Raw genomic sequence first — 24,516 nt, forward strand, 5'->3', positions numbered from 1 at the left:
TGCAGAACCCTGAGATCATGGACATGCTGATCTGGTGCGTAATAGATTTTTTACAAAGAGGTTATCAATTCTCCTGACGCAGTCAAGCATATCTGTTGGCTGAGTTGGCAAATAGGGAAGATTTATTACTCATGTGGGAATAATTGACCAAGATGGACTACTTGCTATTGCAGACTACATTTTTGGAGTAACCTCTTTCTTAAATATAATTAAAGAAATATTGATATAATTTAGAGAACATTCCTAAGTGCCTACAAACAGATAACTTATTCAAATTTAGTTTTTATGGAAGTACATTTAGAAGATATAGATATCAATTTATACTTGTAATAATTACATATGCATAGAAATGATTTTTTCTTGAATATTCACCTATTTAATAATGGGGTACTGAAAAAACATACCTTACTTTTTATTACACCTAAACAACACATACCATTTTCACTGCTTTAGAGCAAACATTTATAACACTCTTTTTGTGTTGCAAAATGTACTGCTTGCTTCCGTGTTAGGCATCATATAAGTTTATTCTGTTGATATTTTTAGCACTTTTAATGTTCTGTGCAGTAGATGATGCAATGTAGTCCATGCTTTATGTGTTTCCTGGAAACATTAGTTATTTGTCACAGAACTCCCTGAAGACCACATGGGAATGTGGTCCCATTTTGCAAGGTACTATACAAAAGCATCATGAAAGAGTGTTTCTGTCCCAGGGAACTCACAGTTTTGCCATTATATATTTAGAAAGAATTAAAAGCATGATATTTTCCCTGGTAAACAAAGACAAGGAAGGCAGAACTACATTTTTGAAGAGGTTCTGTTCTGTGTCTTTCATTTTTCCTTTTTTGCCTAGTTTAAGAAAGAGTGATTGCATATATCACAGCAGAAGTAAGGAAGAGACTTTGGAGCAAAATTGATATTACCATCCTCACGCTAACATGGCTTTACACTTTCCACAGCAAAACTCTTATAGTCTTCCTGTAGGGAAGAGAATGCAGATCCTTGCTAGTCTAGACAGTACTACTGTCTCATCTGGAAGGGTTTTAGAGCTGTCGTTCTAATTGGGAACGGCAGGAAGAACGACACGGACTCTCAAGGGAGTCAGAACAGGAGAGAATCTCTAGTTTATTGCTACAGCTATGTTATATAGACTAGTTTGTCGAAAGTACAGAAAGGAAACTCTTATTGGTTAGTAAAGTGCTACATTACCATCATTGGTCAGTGGGGTTCACCACCCCCCTGACCTTCTCCTGCAAGGAAAACACGGGAACAGACAAACAGCACCTGCAGGCTGTTTTCTGTCTTTGAGGATTGTTTTGAATCCTCCCATGAAATTCCCAGGCTAGCTCTCAGGCAGGGCTGGCAGGCCATGGGCCTACAGCCTGCTCCAAAGCTAGCCTCCACATAGAGCTGCTTTTAATCCTGTGCAAAAATCTGGAGGCTTTCCTGTGAGTGAAGGTGCTGCAAAGGACAGCTTTTTCCATGGCATGGAAAGATCTTAGCCTAGGGTTGAGCTGCCACAAGGACATGAGGGCAGGTTCATCACTGGCTGCAGTGGGTGAGAGCTTGGCATGGTGGCCAAAGAGGTCACTCATCAACCTGATTATTGGGAAAGCAGATAATCACATGCATGTATCAAGTTCACTGCTATTGCAAGGTTTAAAATTGTGTAAGATATCTCCAAATCTTTTCTTATTTCTTCTCTGATGATCGTAATGGCTATTACAAGTGGCTGCATTGTCAGTGTGATTTTCTACTCACATTCTGGTGGAAGCTCTTCTATTTTCCTGGCTATGTTGGCAGCCATGGGAGTAATGAAGAAAGACACCATCATATCTTCTGCTATTCTGCACCAAAGGCTTCTGATGATATTAACTCCTTATATGATTATCTCTGGAAACACTGTCTTCTTTCTGTCCCAGTGACTGTTTAAAGTAGCCTCTTATCTATAGAACAGATAAACAAAACAGGTAGAGTTGAAAGTCATTCAGTCATAAATGAAGGGATAAGGCAGCAAGGTTGTGTTATTTTTTATTACCCACTGAAAGTGCCTTTCACATTGCAAAGGTACCCCAAATGGATTTATGTTTCAAACAAACAAGTTAAACCCCCTACATCTTAAAGGTTCTGTCTAGTCATAACTCCATGGTTCAGGAAGGATTTTGAGAAATTGCAGAGGAGTCAGAAGAAGCTTCTTAATATGGCTTGGGTTCTCATGTATGTGACCTACTGGGAAAGGCTGAGGGATTCGGTTTTATTTATTCTGGTGGAGTGGTTGTGAAGCGTAGATCCAGCTGAAGCCTACTGCTACTTGAATAAAAAGGTAAACATAGAGCTGTTCTTGGTACTGACTAATAATATGGCAAGAAGAGTCATATGTTGCAGTTTGGAAAGGTGCACCTGAACATTAGGAAAATGTCCCAGTGAGTGCTATGGATGTGTAATGTTTTCCCAAAGACCATGGGATCTTCATCCTTGGAGGTTTTCGAGGCAGGAAGGTTGACCTGACCATGTGTTGGCAACAATCCTGCTCTGAAGGCGACATTGTACTAGGTGACATCCAGGCGCTTTCAGAAAGCATTTGGATGATGAGTGAAATATAATCCTCCAGTTTTCAGCTGGATTTTTGTCGTGTTTTTCCCCTAGAAATTAATTTTCTCTCATTTTAAAATTGTTTACTGTGACAATGTGACAGTACCCTTTCGAGGTTTCCTCTTGTCCAAGATCGAATTAAATCCACATGATTGCTCCTTATCTTTAAGACCTACCACACAGGTTAAACTCTATTTGTCTTAAAAACATTCTTTCTCATTTTCCCCTTCGCTCATGGGAAAAGATTGTTTCCAGTTGCTCATGAAAACCTACTTTGAGCATGAAAAAGATAGAAGGAAAATCTCTCTAGAGGGTTCTCAGGGTAGAAAGCTCACTAGAAGGACATTGGAGGATGCTTTTTCCTGACAAGTTTTTTGTAGTGCTGTGCCTGTAAAACTGGAGACATGGTGTATTTCCACAGTAAAAACTAGGTCCAGCTAGGCCTAAATCTGTAGAAGAAGTAGTTTGGAAGGACTGGTAGAACTTTGTGTAAAACCAGCCTAAAAGGCCTAGCAAGCATGGTTCTTATGAGTATCTGGAACCTATTTTTCTCTATGCCATCTCTTTTCTTAAAAAGGTCCTTAATAATTGAGAAAATTTTCATTTGGTTTAGTCTGTGTGTTTAAAATTACGATAATCTTCTAGTGCACAGAAAGCTTAATGTTATTAAAGCTAGAGGGCTGTAGGAGGAAGCAAGATAGCCAAGACCTTGATGTCAGTCGTATTCTTAGTCAATCAAGATTAGCTTTAATGTCTTTTCATATTATATGTAGTTGAGTTAAAAAATAGGGGAAAAAAGGTAAATATTACAAGAAAATTTTGAAATTATATTGTTTAATTGAAAAATCAAATCACAAAAGAATTTAGTCATAATTTGGCGTATTTACTTAGATGTATATATCTAATATATTTAGATATTTTTTCCTGTGAGGTAGATAGTTTGCATTTATGTTACTGTTATGTGAGAAGTTTGCCAAATTAAATCAAAAGGTTTTAATTGTTTATTCACTACTCTCAGTGATGTAAATGTACTGATATTCTCACAAACAAAGAATGGATGCATATTTCTTCAGTAAGACCTTCTTTCTCACTATTGTGTAAGAAATAGAGACTTGCAGAATTTCTCTTTTGATACTGCCCATTTTAAACTCATTCTTGCATTTCAGAAGAAGAGGAAAAACAGGTTTTTAGGAGAAAGCCATTCAAAAAAGAAATATACCTCCATCTCTTCAAATATATACATATACTAATAATAACCGCACATGAATATATACACATGTATAAATAATGTGTATAGAATGTAAGTGAAAATCTTCCAATCTTATTAATTTTTCACATTTTTTTGTCAGACAACTACTTAAAAATAAATATTTATTTATGCACTGTGATTCTAACTCTGATATTGATGGTCTTGTACCAAATTAAGAGAAGATGATATTATTATTAAGAGGACATTCTATATATTCCCCATCCCATCTCCCATTATAAAACTGTTTCCACTACTGGGATATTATTTAATTTTTATTTGTTTGTGGCTTAGGACCCCTGCTTAATAGATCAAAACTGTCCCAGAGAATTTTAAATTCTAATTTGAGAAAAAGAGAAATTTCAAGGGTTAAGAGTAGGGAAGAAGGAAAAAACGTTAAGGACAATAAAATTCATAACAAGTGTACAAGTAATTTTTTCATTGTTTCTAAAGAATCTTAGAGGGTTTATAAAATCTGTTATTTCTATACACATGTGACAATATCTTAAATTACTGCAGCTGTGCTCAAGTACATCTTTATACTAATACAAAGTTGTTTAGCTCTGAGAAATATAATTTTCCTCAGATATTTCTTCTTTGGATAAAAACATTTGCACTTAACATTTCTGGTTGGCTTGACATCCAATAAAACTAAACTGTCATAGACTGGTTAAGCCTAAATCTGAGTTGTTTTTCTAAGGCAGTAGTCTAAAATCTACATTACATGAATTGGCACAAGACTCAATCCTCTGCTTACTGATACTTCTGTAAGTGTACTCTAACAACAAATACAACACATAAAAGCCAACTGTGAAAAAAACCCCACCAAATAAACCAGTTTAAAGGGCTTTTTCTTTGCTAGTAATTTCTCACAAAGCAAGAATTATTTTTTTCCTCTTTCCATTTTGCAAAGCAGTTACTTGCACACTTTGTGCAAATCTCAGACAGAACATTGAAAGCATAGTTTGGCCTTTATGCAGAAGATGTGTAACAAGATACCAAGCAAGACATTTTGTCTGAGTTCCAAGGTGGTAAATTTTGTACACTTGTTCACTTATGAAGATTTTGACTTGTGTGTAGTCATTTTATGCTCAGAGTTTAGATTATTTTCTAAACAAATACTTATAGAAAACTATTCAAACTAAGGAACTATCAGTCTTAACAGAAGCAATTCTGACAAACAATTATTTTCATTTTAGCACTGACAATTATGTAAATGTGTCTGGAACAGCAATGGGCACCTTAATTATGACACCTAATTATACCAGTTTATTTATACACCTCCTTGAACAACAACATTTTATTTATAACTCTCCCACTCATTCAAAGACAAGAAAAAATAAAGTGGAATTTTGTAGATGGTTGCTTTATCATTGAAACATAAACACAACTTGAACTATTTGAACTTGAACCTTCACATGTATAGTATGTCCACATTGCATTACATTCTTTTTATTTTCCGTCTTTCAAAGAAAGATAACTCTTTATATCTCAGTATGTAAGAGAAACACTCTTTCATTCCTGGTAGAAATCTTTCAAATATGCACCATATTTGGAAAATGCAACCCAAAATTACCTATGTTCCCTTATTTTCTACATTTTTCACAATCTTCTTGTTGAAAGTTACAGAATCATGAAGACTTTAGGTTGGAAAAGACTTTGAGATCACCAAGTCTAACCATAAAGCTTACACTGCTGAGTCCCACACTAAACCTATGTGCTAATTTACATACCTTTTAAATATGTCTAGAGATCGTAACACCACCACTTCCCTGGGGAGCCTGTTCACATGCTGGACAACCCTTTCAGTGAAGAAATTTTTCCTAATATCAAATCTAAACTTTACCTGGTGCAACTTGAGGCCTTCTTCTTACTTGGGAAAAGAGATCAGCCTCCACTACACCCTTCCTTCAGGCAGTTGCAGAGAGCAATAAAGTCTTCCCCGACCCTCCTTTTCTCCAGCCTAACTAAACCAAACTTCCCCAGCTGCTCCTCACAGGACTTGTGCTCCAGACCCTTTACCACCTCCGTTGTCATTCTCCGGACATGCTCTAGCATCTCAATGTCTTTCCTGTCTTTCCATACTATTTTTGATACAGGTCAGGATGTCCTCGGCCTTCTTGGCCACCTGTGCACATGCTGACTCGTTCAGCCACCATTGACCAGCATTTCCAGGTCCTTTTCTGCCAGGAAGTTTTCCAGGCACTCTGTCCACGCTGTGACACTGCCTGGGGTTTTTCTGGCTGGCTTGCAGGACCTGGCACTTGGATTTGTCGAACCGCTGACAAATGGCCTCAGCCCATCAATCCAGCCTGTCCAGATCTCTCTGTGCAGGCTTCCTACCCTCCAGCAGATCAACATTCCTGCCCAGCATGGTGTCAGCTGCAAACTTACTGAGGCCATCCCCTCATCCAGATCATTGATAAAGATATGAAAGGGGACTGGCCCCAGCACTGAGTTCTGGAGGACACCACTTGTGACCAGCTGTCAGCTGGATGTAACTCCATTCACCACCACTCTCTGGGCCTGGCCACCTGGGCAGCTCTTTACACAGTGAAGAATACATCTGTCCAAGCCAGGAGCAGCCAGCTTCTCCAGAAGAATGTTGAGGGAAGCAGTGGCAAAGGCTTTACTAAAGTCAAGGTAGACAGTGCCCTTCTCTCATCGGGTAAATAGATCACCATGTCATAGAAGGAGAGTACCACAGTATACATGAAACTAAGAGTTATAAAAGTATTTAATGAAGTACAAAATATCAATTCTATGCTTGAAAAAATGTTGCAATCTTCCTTCTGGATTACTATACTTTGTTCTTTCCAAGAAAATAATGCTTCTCTATAGATAAGCAGGACAATTCTATGTAAATTATCATGACTGGAGTCCTTGCTTAGGACTTGCTTAGGACTGGGTTATTGCAGTTAATAAATAATAGAAATAATGAATCAATGAGGGTATCTTAGCTTTCCAGTTAGGCTGTACCATCTATCAAATAAAGTATTACAGAAAGTATCTGTATGTCTCTGAGTCTTTCTATCACTGAATTATTTGAATGGCCTTGGGGCTGAGCACAGAGAGCTACTTGAACAGAGATGTTGCTGGAGAGGAACACTTATAAGTGGATATTCTCTATTGTGTTGGGTTCTTAATTTTTTTCCCTGCTGCAGTCAGAGAAACAGGATTTTATCACAGTTTTTTAGAAATCATAGAATGGTAGCATATTCTGAGATAGAAGGAACTCACAAGTATTGAGTTCAACCCCTGCTGTTTCAAGTAAGACTGCCCTGATGGATACACCTGATGTTGGTTTCACTCCAGAGGACAGAGACCCAGGCACTGGCTAGCACTTGGCTAACAAGGCAGCACTACTATATAATTCCCACAACATGTTCTAAAGAGGTTGTTGACCTTCCCTGTTATTTTATTATTCCCATTTAATTTCTTTGAAACATTTCTTGTCCAAGCTCAGTAACTGCCATTGAGTCCTTAGGTTAACTTCCTCACTTTTCTATCCAAGGAAACAGTGATTACTATGTGGAGGGTTTAGATTTGGGGTTTTCGGGGGAAGGATTTGTTTGGTCTTTAAAATTGGTTCAACATGTGGTGCAACTTTGGATAATACAATTTTAAAATTAATTTATTTGTTAAAACAAACCTAATGTCTGTGTCCCAGAAAAAATCCTGAAATATAGATGTTCCATTTGCAGGCATTTATTTTGCCCTAATAAAAACTTGTTTTTATTTCCTGACAATGTATACAGTGTGTCTTTATAACCCTCTTTCAAGTTATTCTGTAAGATGTCCCAGTCATATTGTAATGTAAAAATTATAGTTCGGGTTGCTGTCATTATCCCTAAGATTCCTAGTATAGAACGAATCACACAGCCAAAGATTTATATTTTAGTAATGATGACTGGCACAAGTCTTTCTAAAATTTCAACTGTACATTTAATATGACTAATAGCTTCTGGTCCCCAAACTTGATATACTTTTTCCTTTACATGCAATTAAAGTTATATTTTCAGGCACAAGAATTCAAAATTCACTAGCAAGTGAGATCACTAAAGCTGGATAAAATAGAGATGATAAAATTGTACCAGGAGGAATCAGAGGGAATTAAGCAGATTAAGGAAGTGGAACAAGACTGAGAACAAATCTGACAAAGTCTGATAATGACAGAAACCTTCTGCTTTTTTGCACCTTTCTACTTATCCTCTCTAATTTCTCTCATCCTTTTGTCATAGAATTTTGTTTTTCGGTAATACAAAACATAAAATTTCCATAGGTGTTGCTTGAGAAGCTCAGGACAGAATCTCACTTCAGATTGGTGACTTTAACATTTACAGGAGAGTAAGATCCAGAAAAAAACCACTGTGTCCTAACTTAAGATCTGAGTTCAGATCAGAGCCTGAAAATTAGAAGCCAGCACAGTTTGAATGGGAAGATTGCAGTCAAGAGACCTTAAAGTCAGGAAAGTTCTTGATCTAAACCTTTAATATGAGGAATGCAGGAACAGACAGTAAATGAGTACTTTACTTAAAAACTACAGGAAGCAGTACAATTCTAAGAGGACTAGTAGCTGGATCATGGTTCATTTTCATAAGAAATATGTACAGTATATTCATGACTGTCCTCAGTGGGGCTGATTCTAAGACAGAAGCACATGGTTGATACCTTCCCTTTTGGCAGATTTGTTTTCAAATTGGTATCAGTAATTTGGTTCCATGGAAAGAATAATGTCTAGGTAAATAATGGAGCTGAGACTGGGAGTGCTGAGTTTGGAGCCCTAGAACAACAGAATGTTTCTGATGACTCTCAGCTGGATGGTGGTATTTTCCCACATAAGTGCTGTAAAGATACATGAAAGAATTGCAGAGCCTTTCAAAGCTCTAAACACCTTGTTTTCTGCATGTCATTAAGGGTGCTGGGGATATCTACCATGCATCTGTTCGCAGGTATGCACAGGCTTCCCTGAGAAAGCTCTGTATCCTATAGCCTGTGACTCTGCAGTCTTGATGTCATAGCAGTGTGAACTTCAGCTTCCAAGAGCCTGTCAGTCTTCTGCTGGCCCTGTGCTTCCTGCAATAACACCTGAACTGTTTTGGTACACGAGCTAGTTGAAGGATGCCCACATTAGATGAAACTCTATGCACCTGGATGGCAGTGAACATCGTTCACTTTGTAGCTGCAGTGCAGATCACAGTATAAAACCTCGCATATGGCTACAGGGTAGCATTCATATGTAGAACTATACCATCTGCATACAAGTTTGCACTGTTTCTTCCCATTGAACAGAAGCACTACTACCTCTGCCTTGTGAAACCCATTGTAGCTGCTGAATGGCTGCTCAGTTCATAAATACATAAAACCGCTTATCCCACTTCTTGCACAACAGAGATGTAGAAACAGGGAGGAACACTGGTGACATGGTAATCTAGATGTCTTGACTCTTACTTGCTCAGAACCACTTTGATCGATTTCCTACATTCTACAAGAACAGCAATTTTTGAGTTTTGTAACAGTGCAGGTATATTTTGTTTCTATGTTTATACCACCAAGAAGTTATGTTACATAACCAAATTAAATATGGCCTGCTTGGAGGGAGACACATAGAAGAGTCAAGCAACTTTCTCTTATTAGTGGAACCAGAAGAAAATATTTGAAATGTCTAGTTTACTCAGAATCCCCCACTGATGTCTAACAACAGGATGCATTAAAAACATGACGACTACATCATGTAATTTTTGGTACAGCACTCAGATTATCACAACTATCATTATGTGCGGGTTGGAGTGGAAACAGTTCCAAGAGAAACTGAGTGTCCACATCCCTTTAAGAAGCTTTGGAAATTTCAGTCATGCAGTCAAGCCTTATATATTTGGAGTCACTGACATATATATTATTCACTTCACTGATCTGAAGAAGAAAAGACAAATAAAAAACAAAACCAGCACCTCCAGTTAAGGAATTTCTTCAACAAGGAATTTTTAAATGTGCACTCATTTGGCAGCAGACTTATTGTAAGATGATTATACAGTGTATGAATGTTTATTGCCTGACTTTAAGATGCACAATGTAAGATTAACAATTATAGTGTTTTTTTTGGTTTGTTTTTTTTTTTTTTTTTCCCTGCAAATGCTCTATTTCTGCTATTGTATTTGCAGAATACAGCTAGATAATAATTGATTCTGTGACAGGGATTGGCTAATTTGCCAACAGTATAGTATAAAACACATTTATACAGTCAATTACACCCAAGTGCATGGCCTATTTGCTTTATAATTTCATAAACTTGCCAGCAATTTAAATAAAAAAGTTCCATTAAATTATCATATCATGTGATAGAATGATATTGCCAAGTATATTAAACCATGTGTGTTCAGCCAGAATTAATTAAATAGTATTACTTTTTTCTTATTAACACATTGAACCTATCCTTCCTACTCAGTACTAGAAATAGAAGCCTATTAGTGAACAAAGTAAACTTAAGGGCAAAGTTTAAACATTTTCCTGAGGGTGCTTCATTAAAATTCCTCGTTCTTTTGTTTAAACATTTGCTTATGCTAAATGTACTTGTATTGTGAAAATATTTTATGTTCTTAGATATGAATACTGGAGAAGTTTAAAGGTAATATTTAATAATAATATTCAGACATTTGGGGCAGATCTGATCTTACTTTTATCATCCAATTTTGTTCTAAACTTCATTCCTTACCTATCCTTTGTCATGTTTTGATAGCCTTATGAGGTAAAAAAGTAATATTAATGGTTCAGCACAACCATTATCCAAAAATCTCCTCATCTTCCCCTGTCAAACAGGGAAATAAATAGGAAATACTTGTTTTATTTGAAATATATTAACATGATGGCTCAGGGGAACTTCTTATTTGAAGAAGGTGACAACTAACAGTGAGAATTAACATTTCCATATAATTTTAATACAAATTGACCTGCTGAGTTATAAACCAAAAATTTCTTAATAACCTGCTCTGTGTACATGCAAACATGCCTTGTCTCCCTCTCTCCCTGTCTCTCTCCCTCTCTCCCTGTCTCTCTCCCTCTCTCCCTGTCTCTCTCTCTCTCTCTCTCCCCCTGCCTCTCTCTCTTTCTCTCCTTCTGTCTCTCTCTCATATCAGGTATTGGAATATCAAGCACTATTTGAGATCTCTTGGTTTTAAAACACAGGGGATCCTTTTAGGGAAAGCTCTATCATCTTATTTTAAAAAGACTTTCAGAAAAGCCCAGATTTAAAAAGTACAGCTTTGTAATTACTAGCATGTATTTAGTTTAATAAGATAGTGTGTTTGAAAGTGGATAAGCATATCTTTAACAGCAGTCTACCAGGAATCAGCAGAAATAATTACTGTCAAGATTTAATTATGTCAGACAAGAGTATCTGTCCTGAATAACAGTGTCGACAGTAGAAGCTGGCATTGCTATATGTTCAAGCCAGCTCTCTGTACACTTCTGTTAAACAAAGTCTTACTATTCTGCTGTGACTGACTTCAAACTAATGTAATAGAACATATCAAAACAATGAAAAAAATATAGATTATAAAAAAGAGATGAATATGAACAAAAAGAAACTTTTGAAAGGATTGGGGTTGGCCTTTCTCTTACCTGCAAGACCTTGATCACAAACACCTTAATGTGGGAGCAATATGGTATGACTGTATAAAAGAGATCAGAGTAAGATGATCATGTGTAAGAGTCTTTACCTTTCCTTAATAGGAGTTTCAGAAATTATGCAAAATTATTTTGACTATGATGTTGTTGATTTTCTGATTTTTAAAGCAGGCTTTCATTAGAATGTCTCCAAACTATGCTTAATACTATAGCTTGTGTTGCAGCAGAACCAAAATGCAAAGTTTTTGATTAATCAAGCAAGTGGTATTATTGAGCAAAGCAAATCTATAATCTGAGTAAATATTACACAGTATTATTAAACAAGCTTAAAAAAGAAAGAAAAAAGAATTGTACTAGACTTAATTAAGGCTTCAAGTAAAGCTTGCTTTTATTGGCAATTTTTTTGTTGCAACAAGAAAACTAAAAATTAAGAGGATGGTTGGCAGCAATATTGATATGCTAATGGATAAACATGCTAATTTAGAAAAAAACTAATCAGCAAAGACATTACTAATGGAAATGTACTGGAAAATGGCTAATGCTGTATGCAGACCCGGTATCTCCTAAATTAAGAAGAACTCATTTTGTGTTTATAATTGTTACTTGGAAGCTAAGCCTTGATCTTCTCTCTGCTTTGCTTTGGATAGTATTTAAAGAAGTTTCAGATGACCTGTCCTGGTATCATGACACCTGTTCAGCTTCTCTATAATTATGCTGCTGAAATTACATGTTCTGTTTATTGAAAGAAGAGCTAAAAGTCTTACATTTTTTTTCTATCTAATTTACCAGACACTTTCTCTAGATAAAGAGATCCTTCAAATTAAAGAGTACGTGTGAGCCTGGTCTTCTGACTGAGGTGTGGCAGAACATCTCTGATTATCTGTATTAGATGTTCACTGTCTCAAGGATTGAAACATTAATGATACATTTAGGCACTAGGGCAGGACTTTTCAAACACTCATGTTGACTCTGCTTGTTTTTACACCATGATCAATAGCTTTACTTGCAGTTGTGAGTCTTTTCTCTCATCCCACTGTCACTTGTATGCCTTTTCGTCTTTTTTTCCCCCTGAGATGGCTGTTGCAAATACATTTTTTAGAAGGTACACACTCTCATTCTAATTTTAATCTTTATTTTGAGTGTGTAGCTGTAGAACAGGTTATTTTATCAACAGCTCATGTTGTGAAAGATTTCTGAGATGTTTTTAAGTCAAATAATCTTTTCTGGCTAGAAACTGTCATTCAAAGATATCAATTAAGGAATTGAATAACAGACATTGTTGTGAAACACTTTTCAGAATTCTCCAGTGTGCTGAGGAGGTATGGAGGGAAAAACTTCAGTTCTTGGAGTTGTATGGTCTGTGAGGTTGAAACTGATTGAAGGTTGGAAAGTTGGAAATTGTTCAGTTTAATGGGGATGTGGAGTTTGGAGATCTGGGTTATACAAACTCAAGATCCTAGGGAACATTTGTGTATGTCCTTCTCAAACCACTTTGGACTGTTTTCATGCAGTTCTCATGGATTTTTCTTATATCTGATACATTTGAAAGAGAGAGAAACAGTGTGATAAACTGGGATTAAGAGATAAAAGATGTTTAAAACGGCGCAGATATACATAAATTTACTCAGATTAATACCTTCTTTTAAAGCATATTTATATTTTTTTCAGTGTTGTTACATGTAGATCATAGAGAACAGGTTCTTAAATTGAAAAACACTTATCTTAAGATGATATGGATGTATTGCATAGAGATAAGTAATTCCAAATCTATTTTAATCAGTCAGTCTGCCTCATAACATAAAGCAAGACCAGAAGACCTATTGACACTGGAAAATTGCTCAAGTCCTGTGTCTATAGAACACATTTAAGAAGATCTAAATCCCCAAGAATTTTGAGAGTGAAAAGAATTCTAAAAGAATTTTGTGTCCTAGTAATGGCCAGGATTCCATGTTTTTTGTCCTGACAAATAAAAAAATCAATTAGTATCACTTCCCTGTCTCTGACTTAATGTGTAGTACATTGTCATGATTCTTTTTTTAAAGATAAAAGAAAATATCTATAAAATTAATCTTTTTGTCAGATTGGCACAGGACTGGATAAAACTGAGTCTCACATGACTATTGGAGATGAAGGAGATTTACTCAGTCCTTTATGATTAGCCTATAAACAGGAATAGTTTAGCTCTAAGAACAAATGAGTGGGTCATTCACTTTGGATTCAGACATGGCAATTGAACAGAGAAAGGCAATTGTAAGACCATTTTAAGTAGACAGTGCTTTAGGCTAAATATTAAAGTTTACATAGTTCAGACTATTAATTGAAAATAAGCAATTATTATTGAGTGCAGAAAAATTCTTGTCCCCCATAGATCAAAGAACACAGCATAACAAAACCATTCACTGGTGCCTCAACATTTGGAAATTTTACTTGCTTTTTCACTTATTTACCAATTAAAATAAACTGCAGAAGAAATAAACATCAAGAAATTATTTTCAATAAATAAATTACATCAAAAAAAAGCAAGTAAAGTAGGAAGAATTATTATTATTATTATTGCCAATAAAATTTTAAATTAAAAAATACTACCTTATGGTGAAATTAGAATGCCCTTGTATGATGCAATGAATATACTTCATCATCCTCCAATGAATAATATTACTCAGAATGGACCATCTTCCTGGGCATACATGTTACTAACTCACACATCTGAAACTTTATTGAAAAATTCACTCACACACATATAATATTTTAAATGTGTAGGATAAATTTCTAATTTAAAATGTTATGCTTATTTCTTTCATCACACAATTGATTTAACTTGTTTCATTCAGAATATTCCAACAAAGATTTTTTAAACAGAAGATAAATCAAATTTGTGTCTGGCAGATAATTATCAGGAAATAATAAGTCAAAAGTAACAAGCTGATACTGGGGCCTGGAGAAACAGCATTATGTGCACTTGGAGATTTTAATCTTAAGTATCTCTGTTGTTGTCCTAGGAACTAAAGACACCTTAGCAACTGGAGTAAATTAAGTGAACTCCTGAAGCCCAATTTCTGGTTTCATCCAGAAACAACCTGTATCATAAGATCTCATGCTAATTCATGGCTCAAACAAAAATACAGACTGGAAAAAGTGAAATATAAATATACTGTCCTGTTTTTTGGCTGGGACAGAATAACTGGTACAATGCTGTATTTTAGATTTACTATAAGAATAATGTTGATAATGCATTGATGTTTAGTTGATTCTAAGTAGTGCTTAGTCTAAGTCAAGGACCTTCCATTTTTCCATGTTTTCCCCGTATGGAGGTGAACAAGAATCCAGGACAGCAAACTCAAATTGGCCAAAGAGATTTTTCAGTGCCATAGAATGTCATGTCCATTATTGAATATAAATTGGGAAGTGTTGGCCAAAAGGCACAGATCACTGCTCAGACACAGGCTAGGCATGTGTCAGCAGGGGATGAGTAATTGTAGTAGACATCAGTTGTCTGTCTTAGGTTTTTTTCTGCTCCCATCTCCTTTTTGTTATTAATATTATTACTGAAATTATTAATATCATTATTATTGATATATTATATTTTGTTTCAATTATCAAACACTATTTACCTTAACTCACAAGATTTGCTTTTTCCAGATTTTCCTCCCCACCAGGGAGGGGATGGGAGTTGGAGAGGAAGAAATGGGTCAGAGGGGGAAGGGGAGAGCTCTATTAGCAAGTGTGTGGCCAATAGGTCAAGACAAATTATCCTTTTCTGTCCAGCACTTCTGACATTACTTCTGAAATTTTATGTCTGTTTCCTTTGGCATAAGAAAGGTATTAATTTGCTGAAGTGAGTGAGATTGAGGTGGCTGTAATAAATAATGAATGAGGAAAGTATGAAAAACCCCAGGTTTGTTCAGGGTTAAGAAGAGAAGGCTCTGGAGGAATCTTACTACTTTCTGACCAGCAGATGGGAGGTTGTAGAGAATACAGAACCAGACTCAGATAACTGTGGGACAAAAGATAGCACACAGGACTTGGAAAGGTGGAAATATGAACTCAAAAATTAAAACCTTTTCTGACTAAAAGTGGCCAGTCACTGGGTCAGGCTTCTCAGAAAAATTTGGGATCTCCATTTTTTGATATTTTAAAAACTTGACTGGGAAAAATCCATTACCATTCTGATTTAAATGGCCCTGCCCCAAGTAGAGTGTTGGACCCTCAAAAAAAACTTTAAAATCCTAATTATTTTATAGTTCCATGAGTTTTGGTAAGTGGGAAACACTCAGAACACCTGCTTCAAAAGTCTATTCCTGTTTTGAAGTGAAATGTTACTGTTAGTACCTCCTGACTCATGTAATATTTTTTTTAGTGAGTTGCCCTTGATTTATTCTAACATTATAGTGTTTTGATACTATAGTGTATTCCTTGAACTCAGGTTAATTATTGCTTGGTTGGTGTTACTGCAGGTCAATTGATTCAGTACTATGTGTTCTCTAATGGGCATTAGATTTAGCAATACTGGATGTATATAAATACTAAAGTTTCTTGATGTAATTTGACTTAATTGTACTAAGTTTGTTTAACAGGATAGCATTTATATGTCACCCACATCTGACAAGCAATGGTCACTTTTCACTTTAAGGTTCAAAGATGTTTATAGAAACAGAGTGCTCATTCAAAGTACAAATCTCATCAGCAATAAAATTGAAGAATTATTTCTAAAGTCCACTTCCAGCAAGATTTGTTGGTAGTGTAAAAGAAAGGATCGAAGCATGAATGGAACCAAATGATTGCCGGAGTTCAACCCAACTGGAGATAATGAGCCTTAGTGTATTTAAAAGTGCTTATAAACAACTAAATATGAGTCCCAAAAATTCATACCTATCTCTCTGTTGTATTCAGAAGACAGAGAACAATTTTACTCCCACTGTGCACATAGAGGGTGTATGTTCATCATTGGTGTCAATGCATTCCACTTTTGGCTTTAAATAAGCTGAAGAGATCAACACCAAGATGTGTGGTGCCATTGATGCACTGGAGGGAAGGGAAGCCATCCAGAGGGACCTTGGCAGTCTTGAGAGGCAGATCAGTGTGAACCTGATGAAGTTGAACAATGCCAAGGTCCTGCATGTGAGTCAGGGCTATCCCAGGCACAGAGACGAAAAGGGTCCACGAGGACCTAAAGGGGAGCAGTACCTAAAGGGGACCTGCAGAAGAACTGGAGGTGGAATTCTTGCAACAGCACAAAGTGATAGGGGGAATGGAAACACATTCCATTCCAGGGTAGGGTTATGTTAGATATTAGGAAGAAATAATTTATGTGAGGATGTTGAGGCAATGGAACAAGTTGTGAATGCTGCATCACAGGAAGCCCAGGCAGGATGTGGTTTTCAGCAACCTGATCTAGTGGAAGATGTCCCTGTGTCCATGACAGGAGGGTTGGAACTTGGTGATCTTTAAGGTCCCTTCCAATCCAAACCATTCTATGATTTTATGAAATTATCAAAATATTCATTACTTTGCATTGGTTCTTCCTGTAGACATATAAAGATCATTCTCTTTGCAACAGGTTGATGGACCTCATGATATATTGTGGATCCTTTAGGACTTATTTTTCATTATTTCTAGTGAAATATCTTGTCTTTATCTCATTCTTTCTCAGAAATAGAATAGTACTGCATTGAATAATGAGTTACATACTGCCATTTAAAATGATATTAAGTACAGTTGTCGCTCCCCAAAACTGCAATTCTATAGGTACTTAAATAAAAGAAATACTCTAGACCTTTTGAGGGATAATTTTTCAGGAAGATGACACATACATTACTGAAGCATGAGAAATACAAATAGCTTTTAGATATTTATGCTTTTTACAGGCATTCTAACCTTTTTAGAAAATGGCTATAATTTGAAGATATAATGTGAAGGGAGTGTTCTTAATGCTACATTAATTACAAAGGCTCACTTTCATTCCCTCTTTGCAGACATTTCTGTATTTTTATATGAAAAGATGCATATAATATTGTGGCAATAATGAGCTTAATGTAACTGGAAGCTATCAGATAAGATTGTATCAAAATTTCAAATACAAATAGCACCAGGTATTGTATGTCTGAATGTCTCTTTTCATATCTCAGATACAGAAAACTTTTTCCTTGCCACTAAGTGGCACTGTATTATTGTCAGTTGGTGGTTCAGATGATATTCAAAAAACCTTTGGGCCAAATTTATCCTTGATACAGTCTTATTAAGTCAATGGAATACATGTGGAGTGAATTTGGCCCATGGTTTTTGTGGCACCTGATTCTAAATAATTGCTGTACATTTCCATTGTGGAGAAGTAAAATAAAAATCAGTTTGTGCTTAATCTTGCAAGAAGCTGACCCTTTTATTTGGTGTTTAACTGTTTCATTATAATTTTTCCTACTGAATTAGCCCTAGTTAAAAAGGATCATCTTATCTATTTCAGTAGAACTGTCAGTAAATTTTGATTTAAAAAGGGATGAGCCCAGTGATCTTTGCATTAACCCTTAATTTTCATCAATGTCATATTTATTAAAAAGTATAAGAGTCTGCTATTGAAAAACTTGTGATACTCTAGCAAAATATGTCAAGAACAAAAACTGAAGAAGATTAGGTTTATCATATGTCACAATTTACTTTTTTTTTTCCTTACAGCAATAGAAAAGTAAATAGACTCATGAGAATTTTCAAAACAGTGGTTAAAGTCTCTTTTTTCTTCGTCTTATCACTGTACAGAAAACACAGAAACATATTAAAGCCTTGAGACACCATAAACATTTAAGCAAAACCGCTTGCACCTTTGGTATAAAGCAATCCTTTCCTTCTTAATATACATTTAAATTGTTACTTGCTTGAATAGTAAAAGAAAATGACAGCTGTTTTCCTGAACTGTTAATAAAGAGGTAGTTTATTAAATCCTTTATATATGAACTGAGAGACTTATTTGAGAACAAAAGGCCATGCTCACATCCAAGAATACCCATCTCATTGGCTTCATACAGACCAAGTAATGTGTGCATGAGAATGAAACATGGCACAGGATCTCTGGTGGTGTAAAGTATATGAGAAATATATGTGAAATACATGCCTTATCAATATGTGTCAGGATATTTAGAGCCAAGGGTTTTTTCTGATAAGAGCTATCATTTGTAAAGTGGGAGAGATATTACTTTCTTCACAGTGTTGGTTCTGTTAAAAACAGAAGTATTTTTTCCTTTACTAATCCTTGTTTAAGGATTTGGTTTACCATATTTCTGAAAAGCCAAAAATTACAGAAACTGTATGAGGATGGCAAGGCTGCTTGGGTGATACCTTTTATTAGGCCATTTCATATAGTTAGCTAAAGGAGAGCAGGTTTGGGGTACACCAATATCATCTCGATTGTACACAATCTTTTGGGATATTAGAAGCAGGAACAGCAGTGATTAAAACTGTTCTTTCAATGTGCATGGAAGACTGAAATCTGTCTTACATTGAGTGACCAAACCAGGAACCAGCGGGAACCTTTCAAATGTTTCTTTGCTTTATTTTCAATCTTGTTTTGAAAACACAAACACATGGAATAAATCCAAATACTAGAATAATTTTTTCTCTGATACGAGAATTGAGAGTACTGACAAATATTACTTTTGTGTGTTTCTGTTTGGGATGTTGTTAATTTTGTTTATTATTAATAAATATATAAACAGCGTATACTTGACAGAATGACAGATATTCTACTGTCATACAGTACAGTCTGTTCATATCTGTTCTGATTTAGCTACCAGCATTAGCCAGAATAAACTAATATTCAGACATCTTGGGAAAAAGTAATATCTTGGAGAACTAGGCTACTTTCCTCCAGACTTGGAAATTGTAAATACAAATTAGTGACAAATATTATAAATATTAAGAAAATTTTCTGAAAGAAATGCCTAAAAACGTTTTAAAAACAGCTAAAATTTGGTGCGGCTGACTTGGATCTTACAGTTCCTATCTCTAGCAGAAAATTTGCAAATTTGCAAGGTTGGTTTAGTATGTGTCTACTGTGTGGGGTGCCGAATTCTAGCTGGATACACATGAACAAACTAACTTTGGAACTGGAATTGTGCACAGACTGTGAAACTCAACATTGAAAGTGGTATAGTCTTGGCATCATAGACAGCATGCTGCAGAGAGACATGGTCTGGTTTATCCAGTAAAAGTTTGACCATCTTTGTACTGATGCCCATTTTAATGTCATTCTTGACAGTTCTTTCTGCATGGATAACCTCTCTTTTGTGATGCAGTAGTCTGGAGATACATCCTTAGTTATCCAGGCTGAACCTGGAAGAGCAATAAATCCCATCATGGTTCCTAAGTTTACTTACTGGAATGCTTCATGCATGAGGTATCATTGTACTTTTTCTCTTGCTCAGTACTTTTTCTCATTAGCCTGAGCTACTGTAATCTTATTTCTGCAGAGCATTTATGTACTAGGTATCACTACCTTGGAACTCGGACAATGGAATCACTGCAGTTTAAGGCCATTAATAGCATCAGTCCAGCAACTTTTAAGAACTGATCTGTTAGTTCTTTGCTGACATCTGTGTTCATGAACCAATTGCCATTTAAAGATCTCATCTGACATTTTCAGTTGATAACCATTATGCCATTATAATGAGTCCTATGAGAAAGTTCTCTAACCACTCTATTTATTAAGTTTTTTTCCTTCCCACTTAAAACCAAAGGCCTTCAGGTTTATTATTTTATAGTTGTAAGGGTTGAGGAGAAAAGAAATATTATTTTTTACAGACCATGAATGTACTTTTTTCCTTGTGCTTCTCTTTCCGATCAGAAAAAAAAAAAGAAGTCCCCTCATCTGTAGCTTATTATAAGATACTATATTTGTTTTGAATCTATTGACTGGGATACAGAGCATTTCTAAATAGGGAATAGGATGTGAGGACTTTTGGATTTAGTATAGTTAGCACTTTCATACCGGTTACATAGAGATGTTTTTAATTCAGCAAAATTGAATCCATTGTATTAAGTATGTATTTTTATAAATCACACATAAAAATACAAATAAAATATTTTTTCATACATACCTGCATAAAACAGTATCATGTCCTGAAATTAGTATTTCATAAAAAAGTTATTTATTTTCATTTCAGTAGAACTATTAACTCTTTTCTTTATTATTTTCCAGGAGTAAGAGCTAAAAAGTGAATGATATCTACAGTATTTGGCTCACAGGATCTAACAGTAGTAACAATGTTTATTAAAGAAGCAAAATGTACATTTAACAATCTTTCAGCTCTTAGCCCTGTGATAAGCATCTGTAATTCCATCTGAACTATCTCAGAACTTAAGAGCACAATTCTGCAGGTGGAAGGAAGTCCTGAATGTGAGAATACCACAACTGGACAAAAAGAAATCTACTGCAATGTCAGCTGGTGAAAGGGTACAAACCTAAAAATTCTCATTATGCAAGATAGAGCATGGTTGTGAGAAGATGCCTATGTTTAACCTGTAGTTTGAGATGTTTCTAAAAAAGGAGCTTTAACCGAGCTTTAGCTTCACCTTGAAGATAGAAAGGATAGTACGAAATGTGACTTGAGTTTGTTTAGTGGTAAAGGGGAAGATGGCACACCACCTTATCTGGAATGTCAGAGTTAACGCTTCTCTGCCCTACCACTCATCCCACATTGCATTCTATATATGGTGTCTCTGTTGACTGCACGCTGTGGGCACTATCTCACATCTGCGGTAGAACATGCATTTCTCCTACTGTTCATATGTGGTAACAAGAGTTTTGTATAGGATTCAGTATTTACTTTCTGAGATTATACATCTCAGAGTGCTGAATCCTGGTTCACACCGAGTTTGTGAAGAGCCTTGGAGCCTTACCCATGCTTTACGAAGACTGCAACCTACACACACCTACAACTTACCCACACTTAGAGAGATCATAGAAATCTGAGCTGATGGCACAGTAATCTAAATATGTAGCACCTGGGGTTTTTGCACGTTTTCTCAGGCACTTTTAACTCTGCTTCTGTAGACCTTTTTTGCTGTTCTACATATTGGATGACCAACATGTGCACTAAACTGTGAGATGTTTTTATCATTTGCATCAAGACCAGTATCTCCCACACACACCTACATAACTAGCAATGACCTACATAAATCCTCACATAAGTTGCTTTAAATTACATGTGTCAAGCTGCAGGTGTTTCTGCACTACTTAATATAGGGCTTTTTTTCAACAAAGCTTTTGGTTTTTTCTGACTCTTTCAGTTCAGAAAACTTGATGTAAAGTATCTTTATAAATTTGAAAAAATTAATGTTTTGTAGTCCACTATTTTTTATGGAAGTTGGGAAGGTACCAGTTGCTGATGGTGTAGTGGCATGCCTTTATTGTTTTTAAACAAAATTAAGGGCTGATAATTGCTGCCAAAAAAGATTTTTTCATACTAATTCTCTTAATTTAAATACAGAGATGAGAAGTTCAGTGCTGGAGTTTCTTTGAAAATAACTCTAGATCACAGCTCAAAGTGGTTTTTGAATCTCATTTTTTAAAATAATTTCTTTCATATAGCTAGTTGTTAAAATCATAAGCATTTTATTAGTTCTTTTAATATTTCATAAACCTCTCTGTTTTCAGAAGGGCTCTTTAGTGCCTGTGTAAATGTTGACACTAGGTCTGCCTTTAACTTGCATAGCCTGAGTGGGCACACTAGGCAATAGATTATGAAAAAGCCTAAAGAACAAAACATGTTTCTAGGAGCAAAAATTATTTTTTGTTAAACCTGTCTCACCACACTCACTCTCAGGCAGTCTGTGTGTTCTGTCATTTGAATTTGTCTCAGAGTCCAAAATGCAAAGAATAAAAAAATAATTGTTCAACGTAACCTTCATTCAAAATTGTGCAGGGACATATGTATAGGAAATAAAGGTAGGAATGACCAAAGTAAACTCTACCCATTGATGGTCTTGAAAATATTTCAGCTAGTATTCTTTCAGGCGTGCTGATTAAAAGTGAAAATCCAGCATATTTGAGTTTTGTCCTCTGAGTCTGATCTTGAATACCAATGAATTCTCATGGTGTACTCAGGTTCACATTATAACTTTGATTTTTATCATGGGTTTTAGTGGAGCTGGGACCAGGACTACAGTTGTCTTGAGTCAGAAAATAACCAAAGAGCTTAAAAGTGAATGCATATGTTATTTCCAGGCATGAATTTTCAGTTTCCTGCTAAACAAACAAAAGAATAACAACTTGGGCCTAGTCCCCCCCTTTTAAAATCAGTGGGAGTTTGGGCCCTACAGTCTATTTTCGCAGTTTATATTATTTGAAATGAAATATGACAGACAGTAGAATTATACTTCCTGATGAAACACTCATAAAAAAATCTTTCAAAGAAAGGGAGAGATGCGAAGGGAACAGGAATTTCTGTGCTTGTTGTGCACTGAAGTGTTTTTTTAATTTAAAACTCTTTCTTGCTTAGAGGTCAAAAATGTCACTCTGTCATTGCCTTTTATATCAAGCAGGAGACCCTTAGACATCTGTCTTCTGATGGACTCTGAGCACAGCAGGAGACATATAGAGCTGTAAATTTGAATGTTCTCCATGAAAAATTTCACTTGTCCTAGTACTTCATCTCCTCTTTCTACCAAAATATTGCATTTGCTCTTCCAATAAAGATGTTTTATAATGGCAATAAGGGGCTGTAACTCTAGAAGGTGGTATTGCTCATATTTTCTTTGTGTCATGCAGCTCCCACTGCATTATGATAGCATATGTTACCTCTCTGTCATGAGTTATTGGCTAAGTGCAGCACATTTTTATCTATATTTAGAAAACAACCTTCTTCTCTCTCAAAAATCCCATGAGCAATGCTAGGCTGGCCATATTGCATAATGGTTTCTGTGCTATGTAGAATAATTGTATGTGGCACTTCATACTTGGGTTTTTCTTGCTAAATCCTTAATTGGCAAATATAATGCTGAAGTTCTATAGGCATTTGAGGTATTTTGCCATGCTGTGTTGAAATAACTATTCAGGCTGCCTTTGTACATATGAGATCTATAATAGGAAAGTTTATTTTCAGTCCATGAGAAAAACAGCTGAGGTCAAATAATACCAATTTCAGAAAAAATAGAAACATTAATTTCCAGTCACCAACTCCTCCACTCTTCCACAAATACTGAAAAAGGAACTATCAAAATGGCTTGTCCTTGATATTTTTAGAGCAACTTTTGTAATCTCACTGTAAAGAAGTTTCAGAAAATTAGTAAGGGCATAGTGTTGATTTGCAGCAGTAAAAGTCCTACAAATTCTGAATTTGTGTTTTGTGTTAGATACAGTACTGATACTGGCAAATTTTATGTAGAATATTTTGTATTTTCTAAATCTAAGGACTCTGCACAGACAACATATGTTTGTTTATTTATTATCAGACTACTACTTGAGAAGACTGTAGCTGCTTCAAGACCTTATTTTTCCTTTTTTCTTAATTTCCAATTAATCTGGAGTATAATATTTAGAATTTGCTTATAGACAAACTTTGAAGCACCCCATTGCAATCTCAACATTACAGTATGTGGAAACTGAATTATTGCCTAATGGTAACACATTTAGAAAGACACTTTAATCTATCTTAATGCCAAGGTTCTTGAGTGTTTCTTGGAGGCAGTCATTGCCCCCTGACTGTGGTTTTGGAAAGTCCTTCCACATGGTATTTTAATTTTTTTTGCCTTCTACAGAGCTATGAGTAAATAATTCAAAGCATCAAGCTCTTAAGTTCCCTACAGCAACAAGCACCTTGTTTTTTCATAGATGCACGTTTTCCTGAACAAATGTTGACTGAGGCGACTGAATCTGAACATGCAACTGAGCACACTGGCCGTGAGTCAAACTGTGTTGATGCAAGCCTGTGCTCAGGCAGAAGTTTTAGATAAGCTTCAGAGACTGAAGGCAGGGAGAAATCTTCCCATTCCTTCCTGAATGAGGATTCTTGCTCATATATCTACCTGGAACAAAAATTTACCAGCTTCACTATGTTCAGTGTGACCATGGC

Source organism: Poecile atricapillus, chromosome 2, assembly GCF_030490865.1.
Source record: "Poecile atricapillus isolate bPoeAtr1 chromosome 2, bPoeAtr1.hap1, whole genome shotgun sequence".
Lineage (NCBI taxonomy): Eukaryota > Metazoa > Chordata > Aves > Passeriformes > Paridae > Poecile > Poecile atricapillus.